The following is a 13,622-nucleotide window of genomic DNA, read 5'->3' as shown; positions in this document are numbered from 1 at the left end:
AGAAACATTACAACTTACCCAATAAAATGCTAAAATAAGACAAGTGTAGCACAAGCTTTGTAAATGTACCCAAACTCACTCTCAAGTTTTAGTGAGTCAGATGGTTTTAGATGAAATTTTACTAGACTCATCAGATTAATTTTTCCTTTAGTATTTTGATAAACTGATACAGATCAAAGAATAAAATTAGCTGACACAATTTTATATTATTAAAACATATGTGAAAAACTCTGGCATTTTATTTAAAAAAAACTATCTGAATTCCTGCATCTGATATTCACCTTTCATATATTCACAACTGGCAAATGCCTAGTTTTAAATAACACATTTGTGTGTAACCTTTTAAGAAAATTACCAATGTCTTTGTTTAGAGTGCAGAGGGCATGGATTTCACAGAGCATTTCCCACTAAATGGAGTATATTACTCCAATGTCATAGCCATGTTGTCAGGAAGTGGCACTTCATTAAGATAATGTGACCTTTAGAATATTCTTTCAACCTTTTACTATGTCTTTGGTAGTGGGATTTGTACTTTAATTTCTGTAGCTTTTTGATAAGTTGGAAATAAAAAAATAATTGAAAGCTACATTTTTTATTTCATTTCATCTATACACTGTGTGTGGGTTTTTTCCCCTAAAATGACAAACAATGTCAGGTAAACGATTTTTGTTCAAACTAGGGATTATCTGCCAGGAAAATGTCTTTTAGGGTTAAAATCAAATTGGCAAGTTTATACCAATTGTGGAAAGGAAGAAAGGGAGAAAATGGCTATGTACAAAAAAGCAAAAATTGTTCTTTTTTTCTACTGCATTCTCAAAAAAGTTGAGAAAGGCCCCCAAAGCCTTTTTTTCTTGTTTTGTGATGACAGTGAGATAATATGTTTTCAGTGTGCTTGCTGTGGCAACTTGAAATTGTTTGTTCATTTGTAGCCATCATTGAAAGTAGAGATTTAATTCCTAAAACCATTTTTTTTTTTTTTTATGGTGAAGTCAAAGTAAGCAATTTAATGGAAAGAGGAAAGGAGATGATTATTTTGGTTAGACTTGAAGTAGCATTTCTCAGGAACCATTTATGTATCATTTGGTTTATTTATAGGATTGAATTTTATGATCAGAATTGAGTTTTTCAATGAATATCTTAAAATATATTTACAGCTAAGTATTGTTTTACTTTAATATGTGGACACTTTTAGGTTTCAGAGCATGGATTTCTTAATCAGTTCTTTGGCAACTGCAACATTAAGGTTCTCTTTTTAATATATTTGAAATGGAGCATTCATGATACACCCTGGGAGTGGCTGCATTAGGTGAAATCACACAACCATATGGTGGCCTGAAAGCTGCATAGGGAGTTTTTTATTCTTTTACTAGATATGTTGCTTTAGACAAATCACTTAGTTTCTTAAGCTTTATTTTCTCTATTAGAAAAATAACAGTATAAGTTAGGGTTGTATTCAGCTGCAAATATAGTAGTCTCCCTTTATCCATGGGGATACATCCCTAGGGCCCTCCCCCAGTGGATGCCTTAAACCTTGAATAGTTCTCAACCCTACAGATACTGTTTTTATCCTAGGATCAGCCAGGATCACCTGATTATCTGCTTCAGGTAATCCTGGCTCATCAAGCCATGAAGATCTTGATGTTTTAGTATAGGAACAGATGATATTGATGACTAAGAGGTGGGTAGCATATACAGCATGGATACACTAGACTAAGGGATTATTCACACCCTGGGTAAGATGGAGTGGGACACATAAAAATTTCGTCGTGCTTTTCAGAATGGTGTGCTATTTGAAATGTATATGTTTAGATAACATTTGACCTGACTGTAGATAACTGAAACTATAGAAAGTAAAATTGGAAATAAGGGAGGGTTTTTGTAACAGAAAACCTGGGTATAGAGGCCTAAAAAGTAGAGGCAACTTTTCTAAGCCAGGATGTCCATAGTGTAAAGTAGTCTGACTAGCCAATGCTATTGTCAGGACTCCATCCTTTGTATGCTCTCTGTTTGAGACTGTAGCACCATGGCCACAAGAGAGCTGTTAAACCTCCAAGGGTTTTGTCCACATTCCAGAGGGAAAGAAATACCAGAATTTTCTTCCTGATGAGATTTTATCCTTTAATGAAAAAGAGGGATTGATCCCTAGCTGACTTCTCTCTATACCTCATTAACCAGAATTCTGTCACATAACCTCCCATAGCTGCAAGAGAGCCAGAAAAATCAAGCATTAAGCTTTCTGGATTCTATAATAGAGGAAGACAAGAGAGAAAGTGGTTGAGAAAGGGTGTTGATTAATCTGTAATATGGCCCGCAATTAAATACAAGTCCTCAAATGTTGTTTTGTTCAATATTATTTTGTTATAATGCTGATGACAAAAATAAATAAATAATTCCTAGCTGGGGCCACTCTCTGTGTGGAGTTTGCATATTTTTTTTTTTTCCATGTCTGCATGGGTTTTCTCCAGGGACTCTGATTACCTCCCAAATTCCAAAGATGTGCATGTTAGGATAGTTGGTGTGTATAAATGGTCCCAGTCTAAGTGAGCATGGGTGTGTGTGTGAATGCGCCCTGGAATGAAGTGGCATCCTGTCCAGTGGTGGTTTCCACCTTGTGACCCAACTGCCAGGATAGGCTCTGGCAACCCGTGATACTGAGCTGGACTAATTGGGTAAATAATTGTCTTACTTGATTTAATAATCTTTATTTATTTTATTTTATTTATTTATTAATATTTTTGAGATGGAGTTTCACTCTTGTTGCCTAGGCTGGAGTGCAATGGCGCGATCTCGGCTCACTGCAACGTCCATCTCCTGGGTTCAAACAATTCTCCTGCTCAGCCTCCTGAGTAGCTGGGATACTGACATAATCAATGGGTATTGTTTTTTTCCTAGGATCAGCCAGGATCACCTGATTATCTGCTTCAGGTAATCCTGGCTCATCAAGCCATGAAGCTCTTGATGTTTTAGTATCAGAACAGATGATATTGATGACTAAGAGGTGGGTAGCATATACAGCACAGATACACACTGTGCGCACCGCCATGCCTAGCTAATTTTTGTATTTTTAGTAGAAACGATGTTTCGCCATGTTTAAAAATACATTTAATGTTCACATTTATTTTAATGTTTAATATTAGAAGTGTTTCGGGTCTTCATTTCGAAGTTCGATGATGTTTTCTGACCAGAAATATACTGTGGGGCTATTGTTTTTATCAATTCATTCATGGGAAAACTAGTTTCATTAAACATTTTGCTTAAAGTCACAGTTTCTGAAACCCTATTGATGATGTTAAGTGAGGAATTACCATACTATAAAGGTAAAGTTTTTTTTTTTTTTTTTTTTTTTTTTTTTTAGATGTAACAGACTAAGGTTATAGAAATAATATCAACTTAGGTGAAATGAATTAATATTGCCTTTATATTTTATTATGACCACATCTAATTGAGAGTGTTATCTTCAGTTCTGAGTGAACTAAGAGTTAATGTAGCTTCAAAATCATGTCAGCAGAATGTGAGTTGTGTTGAGAATATGTCATGTATTGAAGAGCTAAAAAAACCAGGGTTGTTTTACTTGGAGAAGAAGAAAGTTTAGTAGAGGCACAAGAGCTGCACACATATTTGAAGAAGAAAATATACTTAGTATGGGTTAATAAAGCTAGCATTAGTGAGGAAGACAGATATTGCGTCAGTATAAAAGTATTTCTTAAGAACTAGTGATGTAAACTCCTCTTTCTGCTCAATAAGAAATGGCATAACAATTTACTGGGTCCTGTAGATTGAGGATGGGAAATTTGCATAGATGATGCATATGGTCCCATCCAACCTTAAGATTTGAAGATTCTTTTCATTTACACTTACAGCCAAATATGGGTAATTCTTCCATGACGTATTAGTTTTCTATTGCTGCATAACAAATGAACATAAACTTAGTGGGTTAAACAATACCCATTTATTATGTCAGTTTCCGTGGGTCAGGAGTCAAGGCATAGCTTTGAGAGATCTCCTGTCCTGAAACCCAGGGTTTCACAAGACAGCATTCAAGTTTGGCCAGGTCGCATTTCTCTCTAGAGCTCACAGACCTGTTGGAGGTGGTTGTTGGCAGAATTCAGTTTCTTTTGGTCATAGAACTGAGCCTCTCAGCTCCTAGAGGTCACAGGTAGTCCCCTGTTCCATAACCTCTCCCCTGGCAGTCAGTATCATAGCAACTTTCTTCTTCAAGGTCAGCAGAAGAGTCTCTCAATCCAGTCAGCTAAGACAGACGTTCGCATAACATCATCTCACCACGGGAGCAACATCCTTTGTCATATTCTGCTATTTGGAAGCTAATTACACTCATGGAGAAGGGATATACAAAGGTGTGGACTTTAGGAGGTGAACATTCTTGGGAGTCACTCTAGGGTCTGGTTGCCACAAATGGTACTTGGGATTGAGTTCTGAAGTACAGTGAAGGTAAAACGTGACTGTGGCTTTCTCATATCCATTTGGCTCCAAAGCTTAATTAAGAACCAACTGAACATTTAAGGAGGAAGCCTAATGAAAGCAAAAGAGGCATTTTCATTTCTAATTGTAGATAATGTAAGTTGTTTCACACTGACTACTTTGTATAGGGAGCACACGACTTGAAGGTCACAGGAGACTGTTTCTTGTCAAGATGTTACTCATTCGATAATAACTGAATTAGCAGAGAGCTCTCATACTCTAGATTCTATTTATAAGGGAAAAATAGACAGAAAAATAATAAATACCAACTACAAACATGGTAGGGCTTTAATCATGTTACCATTCTTTTCAGTCACTATCAACCTGACAAACGTGCCTGAAATAACCATTCAGTTTACCCAGACACCACAGGGTGGTGTCCATTTGAAAAGCCAAAGCAATTCTTGATGTATTCTTAGAGTTCAAGATAAATAGATGTGCTGCTACTTTTCTACCCTCACCCCGGTTGCCATATCTCCAAATATCTTCATCATGGACCTAGCATCTTAGAAAGTTACAGTGATGTAGGAGTCTTTCTGTATTTTCCTCAACTTCCTTCACTACTCTTACCCTATTGACAATTTATAACCCCTGCACCATCTGGGGAACAGACTGCTGGCTGCCAAGTAGACTCATTAACATTCCCCTCCAGGAACTCTTGCTGTTTAATTAGGCTGTCAGCTGGATTCAGGCAGTGAGAGCCTTAGGTGGCTGTGTAACAAATCCATGACTCCATGCATTCAGATGTCAAGGTCACTAAGATTCCCGCTTATACTCAATATGAGAAAAGGAATCCAGATCGTTGGCTGTTAAAATCCAAGTGATCAATGACTTCACCTTAAAGGAGACTTTCCGTAGTTAATTGAGATACTGAGTTATCCCACACTGAATTCGCAGCTGTGGCTACTACATTGTTTGAGAATCCTCTAACCCCTGGGCCATCGTGTCTGGCATTCAGGCTTTCTTGTCAGAGATAGTCAATAGTGTTTGTAGACTACATTCCAAACCCATACTGAAATTACTCTATGTGCCATGATTAAATGCATCCAATTAATGAAGTTCTCTGAGAACAGATTACTAATAAGTGTTAGCACTCTAGACATATTCGATTTAAATAAAACAATGGTTTCTTTTTCAATGGCAATTTGGTAAAATTCTACTATGAGAAAAATGCTTCTCAGTTGAATGGTTTGGTTACTGTTGAGTAAACATTATCTAACCATCGTTAGTTTGAAGGAAAAGGAAAAACTGCATTAGGCAAAATGTGGAAACCTGGAGTTTTCTAAATCCAGAGACGAACCATCACCCATAGGTGTCAATCAATTCTAGTACCTTTTGGTTGATTAAGTATTCATCTATCTACTGATTAAGTTATTTAATTTATTCATGTGTCAAATATTTATTGATTATTCACCCTCAGCTAGGCCCTGGGCTCAGTTCTATGAATATATTAGTAACTCAGTACAGGCAATGAGTAAGTCTCCATTCTACTGAGGGAGGCAGTTATTCATCTAAGAATCATGAAAACAAAGTATAATGAAACAATAAGTAAACATACCTACATCCATGAGATGTCATAATTGAGGGGCCAAATCTGCTGAATATGGAGGAATGATAAGTTGGGGGATGCCTAATCAACACTTGGTAGAGGGAGGCAGACAGAACCGTCTGAAAAGAGAAAAAGCACATGCAGACGCTCTGTGTCTGTGGGAGCAAGACATCTGTATGAAAGCTGGTAAGCTCATTTTTAGAAAAGAGGTGGAATTACGGTAAGTGAGGTCTAAGGAAAGGCTTTCTGAGTCTACCCAGATTGTTAAACTATTTTCTCTATGGCAGCTAGAGTGTCACCTTTCAGCAGTATCCTTAACATTAGGACCTGTGCTGTTTCTTCGGGCTGTCTAAACCTAATCCTGGCGTTGGTGAAAAGAAAGGAGTGAATAGTAGATCACTCAGTTTTGCTTTTTCCTCCTACATGCTAGTCTTAACTGAAAAAGAATATGATGAATCTTCGTATAATCCTCATAGTGAATTTAGAAGGAGTTGTCAGGGACATTGCTTTATAATGGGTTTCTTCCGGTGGTGTATTGGAAATGCTTGGCCCAAGAAATATTGTTATTAACCTTTAAATAAAATAATGACACTTTGTGTGAAGTCAGTTCTTTTTAAAGCATTTTACCTGTTTCTGTATGTACATATTTCTTTATTTTTTCTTTAAACATATTTTATTCATCTCTTTTTCCTACAAATTTTTCAAAGGAAGTGAAATATTGTGTTATCTCTAAATAATTGTTTTCTTGCTATTTACAGATGTCAATAGGAGACTTTGAGCTGTGTTTATTTATTATTTTCTTTCAAGTTTTTATTTCAAGTGCAATGATCTGGGGTGAATTTTAGGTCTTATGGAAAGCAGCCATATCCATGGACTACACAGAATCCTCAAAAGCAGTGACCTGCTCCTCCAGTGTATCTGTTCCAACTTTATCATCTTCACTGGATTTGAAGTATTTAAATTCCATTTGCCATCAGAACTAGTTTAGAGGAGCCCTAGACTAAGCCGTTTGCTTGAATGCTTCTAACACATTCCTCTAGCTTTGCCATATCTGCCACATCATCCCACTGTTTCACATCTAGCACAATTGAAAATGGCAACAAGTGGACATTTTTGGGCTTTCTTTGATTCGTTCTGGGCAAGCCATTCTTCCATTAGCCTCTTTGCTGCTTCACTTTCATCCTCCTTATCAGAGCCAAGGAGATCAATATCATCATCGTCTTTACTACTTGTAGCTCTGCTTCCTGTAGTGTCTTCAACATTAGCAGGAGCATATTTGCCCAAAGGTTTCTTCACTCCTGGCAGGCTGGCCTTTTCTTTTCATGAGACTTGATGTGACTATACCAACACAGGGCAAGACACAAGTTCACAGGCAACGGGCCGGTGACTGCTTCCAATACTGCCACATCTGCTTATGGTGGCACATAACCCTCGATGTAGCTCTTGTCTGCCAGGTAATTATTGAGCACGTGGAGGCCAGCAGGGCTTTTCAGGTCTCTGAAACCCATGATGTCAGCTATATCTGAGAGTTGGGTAGCAGCAAAATGAAAGAGCACAAATTATGGGCGCCCCTGCTAAGAGAGGGAAAAAAAGCTAGTTTCGGTTTGTTAAAACCCAAAGACACGCAGAAAGAAAACAAACCCCAACTGTATTTAGCAAGCTCTCACAGACTCTCTTTTCAAGAGAAAGATGAAAGTGCTCATAGGCTGCCAGGGAAATCATACTTGGATTTCAATATATAAAACTCCCCTTCCTATTTCACTTATAAACATATCTGTGGAGAAAGAAAGGAAGAAAAGTTCGTAAATACAAATAGAATTTCATCCACATGTTCCCAAAGTGCTGTGATGTGATTTCTGTTTTATAGACTTCACTTATAAAAAAGGTTACAGAGTATGAGCAATCTGTCAAATATTCCACAAATGGTAAGTGCTACATTTGATGGATAGGCATTGTTTTAAATATTTTCAATTAATGCCTTTGGTCTGGATAGTTCTTTAAAATTAATCTTAATTGTATGAATAGTATGTTGTGTTTAATTATTAATATTGAACATTGTTAACATTTATACAAGTAACTTTACAAATATAACTCAAAATGATCTTTAATATCTGGGCATTGAAGCTAATAGCCATACTATATTAGCTATTTCACTGTGTTAGCTACAGGTTATACATAGTAGGACAAGATCTGGGACTCAGGGTGGACCACAAGCTGATTGTGAGTTTATAAAGAAATTCTTCAGACTGGGCACAGTGGCTCACACCTGTAATCCCAGCACTTTGGGAGGCCAAGGAGGGCAGATCACCTGAGGTCAGGAGTTCGAGACCAGCCTGACCAACATGGAGAAACCCTGTCTCTACTAAAAATACAAGATTAGCCAGGCATGATGGCACATGCCTGTAATCCCAGCTACTCAGGGGGCTGAGGCAGGAGAATGGCTTGAACCCGGGAGGTGTAGGTTGCAGTGAGTCGAGATCGCGCCATTACGCTCCAGCCTGGGTAACAAGAGCGAAACTCCATATCAAAAAAAAAAAAAAAAAAAAAAAAATTCTTCAAAAAGGCACAATATTTTTGAAATTATTTAAAGACATAGTAATGTAGTCATGCATTTTTCTTTCTTTTCTTAAAATATTGGAATAGGAGGTATTTAAGAGTAGAGCAGGGCAACAACCTCATTAAAATGCCAGAAAATATTACCAGTGAGAAAAGCCTAAATAAATTGGAATTAGTTCATGTGCAGATGAAAAAGCTAATGGTCTTTCACAAGTCAATAATAATTTTAAGCAGCAAGGAAAGCATGTTATAAGCAGAATTCTGATCAGCCGGTTTTATTATTCAGTGAAAATAAAGTAAGAGAAAATAAATCTACACTGGAATTTTAAACGGAAATATTATGTATATTACATCTGTTGCTGTTACATGTGCTGTATGTTTTCCTGTTTACAGTCTTCATTCACAGACACTTCCAATATACAACTTCATAGCCTTCTGCTAGGGCTGGCTAAAGCGATGGCAAAAGAAAACAAGTACTCTAGACTGTTCCATGGATGGGGAGGGAGAATGTAAGTGGAAAAAAGGATATAGCAGTGCCCAAATTTGAATAAAAAATATCTAAACTTTAGATATTCCTTTCCTCAGTCTTAGGAAACTTAGATTATTTCTCTTGTCTTCCATTCATTTTCCAAATATAAGGAATAAAATCAGTTATTTAGTTTCGCCTGCTCACTTGCACAAATATATATAGTTTTATACACCACAAAATTGTATATTGTAGTAAACCCATGAGCTTGTGCCCATGTAATTTTGCCTGTATTAGCCATTCCTAAGTTGTACCAATGAAAGCCTTGCATTAAAGGAGATATAAAGATGCACTTGGGTAAATATAGAAGTCTCCAACTGGATTAAAACAGATGGTATTTAACCACAACTGGAACTCATACATTATGGTAGCAGGAAAACTGGATCACAGGTGCAAGGGAAACCCAGAAGTTTCTTGGTAAGTTTAAGAAAGAAAAGGGGGAAAGGAGTCTTTATTTTCTTCTATTTAACATGAACAAAACCCATTTAATTACTGTTAGAACAGTGGAAGGAGATGATGTGTTAACGTTGAATGAAGAGAGAATAAAAGTCTAGTGCTTTGAATCTTTTCTAATTTAGCATTATTATTTGGGTGAGGTAATAGAGACAGCAACTTAATCTTGAAGGAAATCTGCAGGAGCTTGTTTTGGTTAAACAATGTACTTTTGCCATCCTGACAGGATTATTGATAGAGAAAGAAACTCAAGGTCACAGGCCTTGATATTTTCCTCATTCTACGGTAAACTTATTTTTGGAGATTGTTGGCTCAGCTAGTTCTTTGCTAGATGCTGGGAAGATAAATTTGAACTTGGGCTTGTGACACCACTTAACTTGTAATAATGATTGTTATCAGTGCCTCTCCGTCCTGTTTGTAGGGCAGGAAGTTTGGCTATATGTGTGGTTGTTTTTCCAACTGTGAATGACATTGGAAATCCCCAGCTATTTCTTCCAAAGTGGTGGTTAGGAATTACTACTATCATTGAACTATAAATGCACTTATATTATTTAGGGCAAGAAAATGCTATTGATCCATTTGTCTCTAACTATAACGGGGCTAATTTTTTCATTTGATTTTATAAACTTAATCTTAACCAATCATTTAGCAAGAACTATTTAACTATCATATATATGTTTTAATCTGTTTTGGTTTGTGAAAATCCAAAGACACACAGAAAGAAAACAAACCCTCACTGTATTTAGCAAGCTCTCACAGACTCTCTTTTCAAGAGAGAGATGAAAGTGCTCATAGGCTGCCAGGGAAACCATGCTTGAATTTCAATATATTAAACTCCCCTTCCTATTTCACTTGTAAGTATATCTGTGGAGAAAGAACTGAAGAAACTTTGGTTTATTTAATAAAGAAATTTTTTACTTGGAAACTTTGTGATAAAAATGTATTTCATACTTAACATATTTTTTCTACGCATATTTTTGTAAAATGGAGCTGCCTATGTTTTTTGTTTGTGAAAACAATATAAGTATACAGTTTTGAGAAAGTCAACTAGTAGGTAAAAGTTCAGGAAAAGGAGATAAAATAATTATAATGCAAAGGTAAACAGTCTGTTCACCTTTAAGTGACAGCTGAATTATTGCAATGTCACAGAGTAACTCAGCAGGATTTAGGATTATGAAAACATTTGTATCACTTATTAATTAAAAAGCATTTTAAAATTAAACAACTGATTTGATAAATATGAATGTAGCTGCCTAATATAGATAATTTTTAAGCGTTATTGTTAACTACTAAAAAGCTTGAGGAACAAATACTTCAAAAAATAGACTGGGCCGGGTGCAATGGTTCATGCCTATAATCTCAACACTTTAGGAGGCAGAGTAAAATAAAAATAAACAGCCTGTTTTTGAGACACAGTCTTGTTCTGTCACTCAGACTGGAATGCAGTATTGTGATCACAGCTCACTGTAGCCTCCACCTTCTGGGCCCAAGCAATCCTCTTGCCTTAGCCTCTCCAGTGGTTGAGGCCACAGGAATGTACCACTATGCCCCCATTATTTTTTTTTTCACTTTTATTTTTTATAGAGATGGATCTCCCTACATTCCCCAGGCTAGTCTCAAACTCTTGGGCTAAACCAGTGCTCTTACCTTTGCCTCCTAAAGTTCTGAGATGACAGGCATGAACCATTGAACCCGGCCCAGTCTGTTTTTTGAAGGATTTGTTTATCAAGCATTTTAGCAGTTTAAAATAGCACTTTAAGATTATCTATATTAGGCAACTACATTCATATTTATCAAATCAGAAGTTTAATTTTTAAATACTGTTTAACTAATAAGTGATACAAATATTTTCATAATCCTAAATCCTGCTGAGTTATTCTGTGACATTGCAATAATTCAGCTGTCACTTAATAGTCAAAATTCCATGATGGGTAAAGCAATGTGAAGTTCAGAAGTCCTGTATACCGGGAACCAGGTCCATCCCAGGAATTTATTCCAGGTCTCTTCAACCTGTCGTCTAGATCTTACATAGGCTCTCTTTAGAGGCAGGAATCAAAAGCAAATCAGTTTATGAAGTTGCATTGTGAAGATAGTGTTATTGTTTGGGTTAGGATAGAGATTCGCCATGAAGAAAATAGTTTAATCTTGGGGAAAAGAAGAAAAAAACAACAACAAAACCACCAAGACAACAGGTTCCAACAATGTAGTTTCTTAAGAAATCAAGTGATGATGCTCATTTCTCTAAGGTCCAAGTCCAGGATATGTTACTTATTTGGGATTGTATCAGTCAGGAAACAGATCATGTACTCAAGTGGAGTAAAGATGTAGGCAAGTTTAGGCAAAGCGCCTCAGGGCTAGCAACCAGGGAGCCTTGACTGCCTTCTCCCTAAAGGGGAAGTGGCAGATGCAACAGTCTGAAAGGAGAGAGGTAGAAGACATTGCTGGAGTAGCTGGCCTTGAGTAAGGGACAGGGTCAACTTGCTATGACTTATCAAGGAGGAAGCTTGGGGAACACACACTCTGACCTCACTCTCCTCCTGACCAGTTATCTCCAACTCTTGCCCCCCTTCATTGGCCAAATCCAACTAGCAGCCAGAGAGAAAGTGATCTTATTAGCTCAAGTGATCTAATTAGCTCATACTTATTAGCTTCTCTGGGAACAAAGCAGCCTGAAGAAGGGTGGAGCTGATCTGGAGAGGCCAATGAAAACTCTCTGCATAGAAATCCTTCCTGGTGGAGCTGTTTGTAAAACTCCAACAAAATTGGCTTGGTTTTAATCAAAACTCCAACTAAATCGGCTTGGCTTTAAGTAGAAGGAAGCTTTTTTTTGTTACCTTAAGATATGATTTAATAATACTTAGTTTGAAAAGTACTTCATCTAATCACTTATTGATTTAAAAATTCATTTTCAACAATTAAATATATTAATAATATATCAGAGTAAAATATGAGAAGAAAATTGTAAATCTTCTAACCAACATTTTAAAAGAAGGAAGAGTCACTATGAAGGCAGCTAGGAGACCTGGAAATTCAATTGCCTTTGATGTCAGAGCTGAGTTTGAATCCTGGATGGGACATTACTATTGAGACTTTATGTAATTTACTTACCTGGGCACTGTGCTGCGTGATGGACCCACAGGTAGGAGATGCTTAACAACCTAGTGTTTCTATTGTTATCAAGACTCCCTTGCTGAAGTCTTACTATAAATCACTGGGAAAACAAATGATACTTATTTTAGTATGCTGCAGAGCTTTGTAACCTTGCTCTAAAACTGTTAATGCCTGTTATTAGATTCTTTCAGAGTAAAAAACAAAGTGAGCTGATTCTACATAGAGTTTGCAAGGGGATAGTCTTTATTAGATAGTTATAACCAGAATTAATGATCTTGTTAAACCATGTCAAAAGACATACAAGGTACAGTAATCCCAGTTTAAATGGATGATTTCCTACCAGTCCCATCCCTGTCACCAGTGAAGAGAACCAAGCCTGTGTAATTCAAGTCATTTTAGACACATGTTTATGTTTGAAACAAGGAATGTTAGAGCAGATGTCAGAATACCATTTTCAACATATGGTAAGCTCTTCCATTGCAGCTGGCTGCAATCCTTGTCAAAGGTCATCGAGAAAAAAAAAAAAGACAGAGAGTCAGAAGTCACTATGAGCTTTAAAAGCACATTCAGAAAACTGCACTGTTATAAACCGCGTTCACTGAACTAGAGAAAAACCTAGCCCTTTTATCAATAATGTAGAGTGAATTGAAAGCTGATTTTGAATTTAGGTATGTAAGTTTCCACGTAGCTGTGAGCAAGAGAGAAATAGAGAATTGAATTAAGAAGGTCAGAGACCCTCTCACATAATGGTATTTGCTCTATTCTTATTGCTATCAAGCTCCAGGTACAAGTGAAAGGATATATAACAGGGACCAGTGTAACAGAATGCACGTTGAGATTCAACCAGTTAGCCCCTTCAGTGTCTGTATTCACAGCACTTCAGAGAACAAGTGGAAATCCTGAAATGGAGCCACCCTGCAATCACTGAAACAGGATGACTATTCCACC

At 36.9% G+C, this 13,622-nt stretch overlaps 1 protein-coding gene and 1 pseudogene across 2 annotated transcripts in view; one reads left to right on the top strand and one right to left on the bottom strand.

The window, feature by feature from the left end:
- NAALADL2 (N-acetylated alpha-linked acidic dipeptidase like 2) overlaps positions 1–13,622 on the top strand; it is a 962,079-nt gene that overhangs the window by 203,405 nt on the left and 745,052 nt on the right. The window lies entirely within an intron of this gene.
- On the bottom strand, positions 6,870–7,940 carry LOC103221228 (elongation factor 1-beta pseudogene; annotated as a pseudogene).

This window comes from Chlorocebus sabaeus, chromosome 15, assembly GCF_047675955.1.
Source record: "Chlorocebus sabaeus isolate Y175 chromosome 15, mChlSab1.0.hap1, whole genome shotgun sequence".
Taxonomy (NCBI): Eukaryota; Metazoa; Chordata; class Mammalia; order Primates; family Cercopithecidae; genus Chlorocebus; species Chlorocebus sabaeus.
The sequence above is the reverse complement of the archived record's forward strand: the minus strand, read 5'-3'. Positions and strand labels throughout refer to the sequence as shown.